Source organism: Hordeum vulgare, chromosome 4H (genome assembly GCF_904849725.1).
Source record: "Hordeum vulgare subsp. vulgare chromosome 4H, MorexV3_pseudomolecules_assembly, whole genome shotgun sequence".
NCBI classification, from domain to species: domain Eukaryota; kingdom Viridiplantae; phylum Streptophyta; class Magnoliopsida; order Poales; family Poaceae; genus Hordeum; species Hordeum vulgare.
In genome coordinates this window covers 597,778,612-597,790,578 of record NC_058521.1, presented here as the reverse complement: position 1 = coordinate 597,790,578, position 11,967 = coordinate 597,778,612, and the positions used below count along the sequence as shown (strand labels likewise).

Genomic DNA, 11,967 nt, shown 5'->3' with positions numbered 1-11,967 from the left:
TTTCAATTCGTTGTCTACATATAACTTGTTTAGTTATTTTAATTCATTGTCTATATATAACTTGTACTCTATTATGCAGAATGAAGATTCTGGATTGTAAAAGTAAGAGCATCCTAAATATTGGGTTTATTGACCCAGATAAAATACATATAGTGACGCTAACTCATAAACCCAAGGAGACGGAGGAAAACCTTCTAAGGTTTCTAACAGATCAAAATTTCTGTGACCACATACTGTTTCCATACAACTTCAGGTGAGGGTCTTTACTCTGTTGTGTCCGTTCACTTATAAGTGTAATTGATAAGTTATTGACATATATATATATATATATATATATATATATATATATATATATATATATATATATATACATGTGCAGCTTTCATTGGATTCTGTTGGACATTCAAATTGATTAGGGAAGAGTTGATGCCTTCGACCCATTATCGAGACCCTTGGAACAGTTCTAAAGCCTGCAGGACATGCTCCAAGGGTAATTTCAATCATTCTTGCGCTCTATCGGTCTCTTTCGATGATTTTCTGATATATCAATTAATGAAAAACTTAGCAAATCATTATCCTTGTCGGGCAGGGTTTGGAAGCGGTTCAAGTGCGTGACTCCCGGTAACTTTCCTGAGAAGCTGACCTTTAGAGCGGCTCAGGTAAGTAGTAGTATGATATACTTTTATTTTCAATACATTTATGATGCTAGATTATTATTTTGATTATATATATTCTATTCTCGTAAAGTGCGACCAGCAGCCACGGGGAACGCATCTATGCGGATACTATGTTTGCGAGACCATTCGCACGTTTACCTTTGAGCACAAGGATCACAGATTCGACGTAAGCAATGAACATTCACACCTCTATTTTTACCCGTCATTCTTTGTTATCATGATTGATATTCATATTCATCTCCTCTTCTTATATAGTACACGGCCATGAGGACGAATGTCCTACCAGAGCAACGCGCGATTGCTGTTGCAGAGGAGCTTGCGACCTTTCTGAGGACGGAAGCTATAGATGACAAAGGACGATTTAGTGTAGCTAGGGACCATTACTGATGTTTGTCCATGTAATCGAATAGACGGGCTCTAGTCCCGATAATTCAGATCTCCATATAATTGTATATATATGCTCGCTTGTAAGATAAGTTAATCTTATATATATATATGCATAATTATTTCTATTTAAATTATACGAAAACTAATTCCCGAACACCAAACGAGGCATCGCGTTAATCTCCCGGACACCTAAACCCTAAAACCCTAAAACCCAAAAATAATTTCATTAAAAAAAAACCCAAAAATAAGCAAAATCTGAAACTCTTTAGTCTCGGCCCGTGTAACGAACCGGGACTAAAGGTCCTGCCCCTGGGGCGCTACGAGGCGCCCACGTGGAGCACCTTTAGTCCCGACTTGTAACAGGGCCGGGACTAAAGGTTAGGCCTTTAGCCCCGCCCCTTTAGTCCCGGTTGATGAACCGGGACTAAAGCCCCTTACGGTCCGGGGCTAAAGGCCCCGTCCCCACTAGTGGTGGTCATATAGAGGATTATTATCTCTCCAATCGTCTGAGAAATTGCAAAAGATTGAAAATATTAAATACCGTTGCTAATAGCTTCCCTCCTTTTTGAGGAATCCCTCTTGATCAAATTGGCACGGAGTCCCATGGGCGTGCTTTTACTTTTGGCTTCTGTTTTTCAATTTTTATATCTTTTAAACAAAAAATCTTAATTAAATTTTATTTTCATATTCGTGTTTCTCATGATGTGGGCTTTCAAATGAATTCATTTCAGACGTGTTTTGATGAATATTAAAAATAAAGAGGAAGCCCGGCATCTTAGTCCAGTAGTTCCCAAATCGGAAGGATTTAGGCTTCTTTGTCCGACGTCATTATCAAGTAAAAGAGGGCAGTGATCCGAAATTAATGAGGATATGTGGGTGACAAACTCTAAGTCCCAATCCTCATTGAAAAAGTCTAACTCCCAATCCTCATTGAAAAAGAAGTTGTCAAGCTTGCTCATCGTCGGGTTACTTTGCTCGTTGCTCCAAGTTAACTTCCTATTTTGCATGTGTATCTCTTTGAGCTCACAAGTGTTCAAGGCATTGCGGAACAAACAAGTCGTCTGCGATCCACATTAGTCCTGTTTTTGTCCCTAGCGCAGTAGATTTGATTGAAATCTCCATTGACGAGCCTTTTGGTGCCGGACGTAGGCTTCTCGGAAATAAGCTCAAGGAAGAAAGCTTCCTTGTGGATGCTACGTGTCGGGCTATACATAGTGGTGATCTTGGAGGATTTTTTGTCGTCGTAATTTTTAATTACAACTGACTTGGAGAGGAAGTAGACACCGATTTGCACGTTGGACATCGTGACCGCGGAGTCATCCCAAAGCAGCAAAATGCCCCCCTTTGTTCCATCACCTGGCCTTTGCTTGAAACTCTTTAGACGCTTCCCACCCAGGTATGCAGCCAGGAAAGGGTCAACAGATTGAAGCTTGGTCTCTTGAATGCACACGAGCTGACAGGAAGAAGAAGCAATGGTCTCGTGGATGGCCGCTTGTCGATCCGGGCAGTTTAATCCGCGGACATTCCAACACAGAATTGAGAGGTTTGTGTCTAACATAGCAACACTTGGGGCACATCTGGACTCACATAGCATCCATCATCTGGACACACACACAACAGCCTTGACAAGCAGGCCATGTATAGGACACTGAAGGTCTTTCCACGACCAACATCCGCATCGCACAAGTGCCACTGCAAACAGGCGTACAAGAAGGGAAATGATGAACTAACATGGAAAACTAGGCTACATCTTGGACGGAGAAGCGTTGTTCAGGCCTCCTCCACAGAGGCCACACTCATGTCAGGTCCACCTTCTCCATCATGCTGCACCAGAGCATCTTCAACAGCTGTGGCCAGATCACAGTCCAACTTAAAAAAGGGCACGAAGAGCAGCAAGGGTGATGTCCGACAGGTGTCCCTTGAACATGTCCGTGAACTTGGTGATAGCCACTTTAGTGACTTGCTCGCCTTTACGGATGATTCCCATACTCCTACACAACAGTTGTTCCGCAAGCTTGGTTATGGGCATGGATCTATTCTGAGCCTGTATGCAAGGGTTGCGATGCACGAGCTGTAAGCCGATGGCCCCAGCCAAAGTTTTGCGTCTTGTTTTTGTCCTCTTGTCCATGCTAGAGTTCGTCGCTGCAGTTCGCCTCCCCTGCTTGCCAGTGCCAACGCTAGAGTTCATCGCTGCAGCTCGTCAAGCGCTCAAGGAGTGGTGTGAGCCGCGATGAACAACAACACCAGTGGCGCGACGGCGGCAGCAACTAGACCCTTTTGAATGTTATTGTAGGAGGGGGAAGAAGGTGCGTGCTGGTCCTTAAGATGGATTGCAATTATACTAAGTTGTGCTTGCTATAATCCTACATGTTCACCGAGTTGTGCTTGGCAACTACATCAAGAATAGCAGATATATTTAATTTCACATCGAGTATATGCTTTGTTGAGCTTGCTGTAGCTTATTCGAAGACTGGATATTCTCTTTGCAGGAGTCGCAACACAGGATTCAACTGACTACATGATGCAAACACGTAAACATCCAGGGGTAGTCTGGTCTTTAAGGGTGTATACAAATGGAAAAAACTAAAATAAAATCAGTAAAATGGGGTGAATGGCATGGTATTGAAGATATCTATGAGCTAAGTGGCGTTTTTGCGAAGCCTATCTTAAGAGTGGCATTTTTATGAAGCCTCATGTTCAAAGTGGCAAATATGCGATTTTCTCATTCATAAGTAGTACTAGAGACTTGTGTCGAGACTCCTCGACACAAGTCTTTAAAACGTCTTATATTTATTAATAGAGGGAGTACAAGATAACTGGACAATACCGACTAAAAGAAGATACAGAAAGATATGTGCCCCTGAGAAGTCCGGTTGCTTTGTAGGTGGTATTCATGGCTGCCCAGAGAAGTGTCAATGGAACCTAATGAGGAGGGTATTCGAAGCGCGCGACATCCAAGATGAGCGCCATGTCCGTCCCCGCATGGTAGCCGCCGATCGGCGAGAAATGGCCACCCCCAGTCTGTAGAACGCCGGCGCATCACATTAGTCCCGAGTTGCAAGGGGATCTGTAAGGGCCAGACAGAGAGAAGAAGCAGAGTAGACCTGCTTGAAATGGCCCCTGTGGTAGGAGGCGATGAGATGGCAGTCGTGCGAGGAGGCTCAGCGGGCAAGTGATACGTCTCCAACGTATCTATAATTTTTGATAGTTTCATGCTATTATCTTGTCAAACTTTGGATATTTTGTATGCCTTTTATATATTTTTTGGGACTAACTTATTAACTCAGTGCCAAGTGTCAGTTCCTATTTTTTCCATGTTTTTGACCCATTTCAGAGGAGATTTTGAAACGGAGTCCAAACGGAAGAAAATCCCCGAAAAGATTTTTTTTGGAACGGAAGAAGATCGGAGAACTTGTGAGCCAAGCCAGAAGAGCCCCAGGGGCCCCACAAGCCCCCACCCCGCGGCCAGGGGGCGCGCCATCCAGGCTTGTGGGCCCCCTGGAGGTCCCCTGACCTAGATCTTTCGCCTATATAATCCCAAAAATTCCAGAAAAAATCAGGAGATCATCGCAATCACTTTTCCACCGCTGCAAGCTTCTGTCTCCGCAAGATCCCATCTGGGGCATGTCCTGGTGCCCTGTCGGAGGGGGGATTCGGACACGGAGGGCTTCTCCATCAACACCATGACCTCTCCGATGATGCGTGAGTAGTTCACCATAGACCTACGGGTCCATAGCTAGTAACTAGATGGCTTCTTCTCTCTCTTGGATCTTCAATACAAAGTTCTCCATGATCTTCATGGAGACCTATCCAATGTAATATTCTTTTGCGGTGTGTTTATCGAGATCCGATGAATTGTGGATTTATGATCGGATTATCTATGAATCTTATTTGAGTTTCTTCTGATCTCTCTTATGCATGATTTCATATCCTTGTAATTCTCTTCGAGTTGTGGGTTTTCTCTGGCCAAATAGTTCTATGATTCTTGCAATGGGAGAAGTGCTTGGTTTTGGGTTCATACCGTGCGGTGACCTTACCTAGTGACAGAAGGGGTAGCGAGGCACGCATCATGTTGTTGCCATCAAGGCTAAAAAGATGGGGTTTTCATCATTGGTTTGAGATTATCCCTCTACATCATGTCATCTTGCTTAAAGCGTTACTCTGTTCGTCATGAACTCAATACACTAGATGCATGCTGGATAGCGGTCGATGTGTGGAGTAATAGTAGAAGATGCAGAAAGTATCGGTCTACTTGTCTCGGACGTGATGCCTATATGCATGATCATTGCCTTAGATATCGTCATGAATTTGCGCGGTTCTATCAATTGCTCGACAGTAATTTGTTCACCCACCGTAATACTTGCTATTTTGAGAGAAGCCTCTAGTGAACACTATGGCCCCCAGGGTCTACTCCACACCATATTTTCAGCCTTACACTTTTTACTTCGTTGCATAATCCGCCTTCAGATCTCACTTTGCAAACAATCTTGAAGGGATTGACAACCCCTTTGAAGCGTTGGGTGCAAGCTTGTTTGTGTTTGTGCAGGTACTCTGGACTTGACGAGACCCTCCTTCTGGATCGATACCTTGATTCTCAAACTGAGGGAAATACTTACTGCTCCTGTGCTGCATCACCCTTTCCTCTTCAAGGGAAGAACCAACGCAAGCCCAGCCTCTGTCAATGTGTCAACTTCTGGCGCTGTTGTCTGTGGGATAGCAGAAGAATTTCTGGTGCCGTTGCCGGGGAGGAAGATCAAGTCAAGAAATCATCCAAGTAAGTGTCGCAAACTCATCTCTTGCATTTACTTTGTTTGCCAGTTGCCTCTCGTTTTCCTCTCCCCCACTTCACCAATTTGCCCTTTTTCGTTCGCCTTTTCGTTTGCCTTTTTCATTTGCCCTTTTTTTCGCTTGCTTTCTGATCGCTTGTGTGCCATGTGCCTTCAATATGCTTGCATCTTCGCTTGCTGAAAATCTAGTGATATGGATCCTCATCCACTTGCTAATCTCTTTAAGAGATCCAATTATGTTGATCCAATTGCTAGTGATTTGAGTGCACTTGACTATCTTTATGGAGTTTGGCTTGAGATGCGTGAATCTGAAAATTGTGAGGAAGAAATTTATAAAGTGATTCACGAGGGCTCCTTGGATGAAAAGCATGATTGCAATGGTTTCACTATAAATTCTATTAGTGACAATCATGCTAAAAATATGCAAAACCCTAAGCTTGGGGATGCTAGTTTTGCTATGTCCACTACTTGTTGCAATGATCATGAGTGGGGCGATGATTTTTCTTATGATCTTGAAAATTTGTTTAAGCCTCATGATGAATATGATATTTGCAATATTACTGAAAGTGGGTTTGGAGAAGTCATGACTTTATTTGATGATAATCCCACTATTTTTGAAGAGCGTCAACTTTGCATGCATGTGGATCATGAAAAGAATATCCTATGTGATAGTTACATTGTTGAATTCGAATATGATCCCACATGTAATTGCTATGAGAGAGGAAAATATTGTGGTAGAAACTTTCATGTTACCAAATTACCTCTCGTTATGTTGAGATTGCTATTGTCTCTTTCTTCTTCCTTGCATTTGGTAACTATTGGTTGTCTTGCCAATTTGTTTTCCTATAAAATGTCTATGCATAGGAAGTGTGTTAGACTTAGATGTGATTTTCACATGCTCTATGATTCTCTCGTTGTGCTTCAATTCTTGTCTTTTGTGTGAGCATCATTGAATTTTCAATGCCTAGCTAGGGGCGTTAAACAATAGCGCTTGTTGGGAGGCAACCCAATGAATTTATCTTTTTCTTTCTGTTTTGTTGCGTCCACACTTTTATAATTCTGTTGTGATTGTGTTTTTTGTGTTTCTTTTTGTGTTTGAGCCAAGCAAAGCCTTTATGACTAGTCTCGGTAATGGTTGTTTGATCCTGCTGGAAAAAGACAGAAACTCTTCGCTCACGAGATGATTTTTCATTTTTATTCAGAAAGAGCTTTTGAGTTGATTATTTTTGCTGCTGATTGATATGCCTTTTTCCTAGGCCGTCGTAATTGTTCAGATATTTTGAGGTACCAGAAGTATACGAAGTATACAGATTGCTACAGACTGGTCTGTTTTTGACAGATTCTGTTTTTGTTGAGTTGGTTGCTTGTTTTGATGAAACTATGGTTAGTATGGGGGGTACTAGCCATGGGAAAGTGAGAATACAGTAGCCCATCATCAATATAGATAGAATTCAAGTTTGCTATAGTATCAAAAGAAGTGGTAGTTTGTTTTCTTGTACTAATGTTATCACAATTTTCTGTTTAAGTTTTGTGTTGTGAAGTTTTCAAGTTTTGGGTGATGTTCTCATGGACAAAGAGATAAGGAGTGGAAAGAGCTCAATCTTGGGGATGCCCAAGGCACCCCAAGCCAAATTCAAGGACACCAAAAAGCCTAAGCTTGGGGATGCCCCGAGAAGGCATCCCCTTTTTCATCTTCAATCCATCGGTAACATTATTTGGAGTTATATTTTTATTCACCACATGATATGTGTTTTGCTTGGAGCGTCTTGTATCATAGGAGTCTTTTCTTTTTGTTGTGTCACAATCATCCTTGCTGCACACCTTTTTGAGAGAGAGAGACATGCACTCATCGTGATTTTGCTAGAATGCTCATAGTGCTTCACTTATATCTTTTGAGCTAGATACTTTTCATCATAGTGCTTCACTTATATCTTTTGAGCTAGATACTTTTCATCATAGTGCTTCACTTATATCTTTAGAGCACGGCGGTGCGTGATTTGGTAGTTGGCTTATGCTATGAAAGAAGTCCCATGTGCTAGGTACCCAAACAGGATGCAAAAACCTCCATCTTCATGTGCATTTAGTAGAAAGAGAAGTTTCGATTCCTCTCAATTAGTTTTGAGACATGGATCCAGTAATATTAAGAGTTATGTTAGTAGGGTGTTGTGAATCTAGAAATACTTGTGTTGGAGTTAGTGATTCCCGTAGCATGCACGTATGGTGAACCGCTATGTTAGCAAGTCGGAGCATAATTGATCTATTGATTGTCATCCTTTGTGTTGAGGTCGGGATCGCACGATGGTTTACATCTACCAACCCTTCCCCTCGGAATATGCGTTTAGCACTTTGTTTTAATTACTAATAAAAACTTTCGCAATAAGTATGTGAGTTCTTCATGACTAATGTGAGCCCATGGTATAGATGCACTTTCACCTTCCACCATTGCTAGCCTCTCTAGTACCACGCAATTCTCGCCGGTGCACAAACCCACCAAATTCCTTCCTCAAAACAGCCACCATACCTACCTACTATGGCATTTTCATAGCCATTCCGAGATATATTATCATGCAACTCCCACCGTTTCGTCTCATGACTTGCGCCGTCACTCTCATATTGCCATTGCATGATCATAAGATAGCTAGCGAGATGTTTTCAACGTCATACGCCATGCTAGATCATTGCACATCCCGGTACACTACTGGAGGCATTTCCTATGGAGTCATCATCATTGTGATCTTCGAGCTGTGAGTAAATAAAAGTGTGATGATCATCATTATTAGAGCATTGTCCCATGTGAGTAAATAAAAAAAAGAGGCCAAAGATCCCAAAAACAAAAAAAAGAGAAAAGAGAAAAAAAGAGAGTCCTAAGAGCCCAAATGAAAAAAAGAGAGAGAAAAAGAGAGAAGGGACAATGCTACTATCTTTTTCCACACTTGTGCTTTATGTTAGCACCATGTTCTTCATGGTTGAGAGCTTCTTGCTTTGTCACTAGCATATGCTGGTGGGAATCTTCATTATATAACTTGGCTTGTATATTCCCATGATGGGCTTCCACAAAATTGCCCTAGGTCTTCGTGAGCAAGCAAGTTGGATGCACACCCACTAGTTTTCCTTTTGAGCTTTCACATACTTATAGCTCTAGTACATCTCTTGTATGGCAATCCCTACTCATTCACATTGATATCTATTAATGGGCATCTCCATAGCCTATTGATACGCCGAGTCAATGTGACCATCTCCTCCTTTTTGTCTCACAACCACCACCACACTCTATTCCACCTATAGTGCTATATCCATGGCTCGCGCTCATGTATTGCTTGATAGTTATAAAAGGTTTGAGAAAGTAAGAGTGCGAAACAATTACTTGGCCAATTCCGGGGTTGTGCATGATTTACATTAGTTGTGTGAGGATGATGGAGCATAGCCAGACTATATGATTTTGTAGGGATAACTTTCTTTGGCCTTGTTATTTTGAAAGTTCATGATTACTTTGCTAGTTTGCTTGAAGTATTACTGTTTTCATGTCAATAGCAAACTGTTGTTTTGAATCTTACGGATCTGAACATTCATGTCACGTGAAAGAAGTTGCAAAGGACAATTATGCTAGGTAGCATTCCACATCAAAAATTCATTCTTTATCACTTCCCTACTCGAGGACGAGCAGGAGTTAAGCTTGGGGATGCTTGATACGTCTCCAACGTATCTATAATTTTTTATAGTTTCATGCTATTATCTTGTCAAACTTTGGATGTTTTGTATGCCTTTTATATATTTTTGGGGACTAACTTATTAACTCAGTGCCAAGTGTCACTTCCTGTTTTTCCATGTTTTTTACCCCTTTCAGAGGAGATTTTGAAACGGAGTCCAAACGGAAGAAAATCCCCGAAAAGATTTTTTTGGAACGGAAGAAGATCGGAGAACTTGGGAGCCAAGCCAGAAGAGCCCCAGGGGCCCCACAAGCCCCCACCCCGCGGCCAGGGGGGCCGCACCATCCAGGCTTGTGGGCCCCCTGGAGGTCCCTTGACCTAGATCTTTTGCCTATATAATCCCAAAAATTCCAGAAAAAAATCAGGAAATCATCGCAATCACTTTTCTGCCGCCGCAAGCTTCTGTCTCCGCAAGATCCCATCTGGGACACGTCCTGGTGCCCTACCGGAGGGGGGATTCATACACGGAGGGCTTATCCATCAACACCATGACCTCTCCGATGATGCGCGAGTAGTTCACCATAGACCTACGGGTCCATAGCTAGTAACTAGATGGCTTCTTCTCTCTCTTGGATCTTCAATACAAAGTTCTCCATGATCTTCATGGAGATCTATCCGATGTAATCTTCTTTTGAGGTGTGTTTGTCGAGATCCGATGAATTGTGGATTTATGATCAGATTATCTATGAATCTTATTTGAGTTTCTTCTGATCTCTTTTATGCATGATTTCATATCCTTGTAATTCTCTTCGAGTTGTGGGTTTTGTCTGGCCAACTAGATCTATGATTCTTGCAATGGGAGAAGTGCTTGGTTTTGGGTTCATACCGTGCGGTGACCTCACCCAGTGATAGAAGGGGTAGCGAGGCACGCATCGTGTTGTTGCCATCAAGGGTAAAAAGATGGGGTTTTCATCATTGGTTTGAGATTATCCCTCTACATCATGTCATCTTGCTTATAGCGTTACTCTGTTCGTCATGAGCTCAATACACTAGATGCATGCTGGATAGCGGTCGATGTGTGGAGTAATAGTAGTAGATGCAGAAAGTATCGGTCTACTTGTCTCAGACGTGATGCCTATATGCATGATCATTGCCTTAGATATCATCATGACTTTGCGCGGTTCTATCAATTGCTCGACAGTAATTTGTTCACCCACCGTAATACTTGCTATTTTGAGAGAAGCCTCTAGTGAACACTATGGCCCTAGGGTCTACTCGACACCATATTTCCAGCCTTACACTTTTTACTTCGTTGCACTTTCTGCCTTCAGATCTCACTTTGCAAACAATCTTGAAGGGATTGACAACCCCTTTGAAGCGTTGGGTGCAAGCTTGTTTGTGTTTGCGCAGGTACTCTGGATCGATACCCTGATTCTCAAACTGAGGGAAATACTTACTGCTCCTGTGCTGCATCACCCTTTCCTCTTCAAGGGAAGAACCAACGCAAGCCCAGCCTATGTCAACGTGTCAACTTCTGGCGTTGTTGTCTGTGAGATAGCAGCGAGGTTTGCGCGGAGGTCGTGGATAGTGGTGTGGTTGGCGCGGAAGCAGCGAACGCTGGCGCCGGCGCAGCGCACGAGGCAGACGACCTTGCCAAAGGTGATGCCGTGGGACCTGACCACATGGAGCGGCTCGCAGCAATCGAGCATGGACTCGTCAAACCATCTCCAGGGGGCCTTTCAGCGGTGGCCCGGGTCGCTGGTGAGCGCGTTGAGGACGACGGCGATGGAGGCGAGGACGCAGAAGGCAGGTGTGTGAACTTGGCAAAAAAAATCAGCATGGTGCTAAAACTTGCGGCATACATTAAACCGGTGAGAAAACTTGGCATGGTCATGCATCTACGGTGCTAATCATGTTTTGTATACATATCACGTGCTGATGAGGCACGTCAACATGACGTGGGACCCAATGTCAGTGACCAGAAGGCGATGACGGACATATGACCTGATTTTTTACAAAAACACCCTGATAATTTATCTTTTCTCACAAGAACCTTCACATTTTTTTTCTTAAAATAACCATAAAAAGCAACTAGGACAATTGAGCCCCACCTGCTAGGACAAAATGCAACAAATGAAAATGAGGAGGCAAAATTAAGAACTATCCAGGTTCGAACACATGACCTTCAACGTCAAATCAGACAAGCTAGCCATCACACCACATGTCACTTTTGTATAAATGTGATTTCTATCTTTAATGACATATAAACAAGCATGCACATATGCCTTAAATGACCTGCACTCACCGCGGGCCATTTTTACATGTTAGTTTTTTTTTTCATAACACTTCGTAAGAATACACAAAAAAATATTATACATAAAAATAAGTTAACATATTTAAGATAATATTTGTATAATTATAATAAAAATATTTAAGATCATGTTCATGTTATTCTAAAAATAGATTCTT

At 42.4% G+C, this 11,967-nt stretch overlaps 1 pseudogene; it reads right to left on the bottom strand.

Annotated features, from left to right (window-relative positions):
* Positions 1-2,834: 2,834 nt before the first annotated feature.
* LOC123450885 lies at positions 2,835-11,813 on the bottom strand (annotated as a pseudogene).
* Positions 11,814-11,967: the final 154 nt, after the last annotated feature.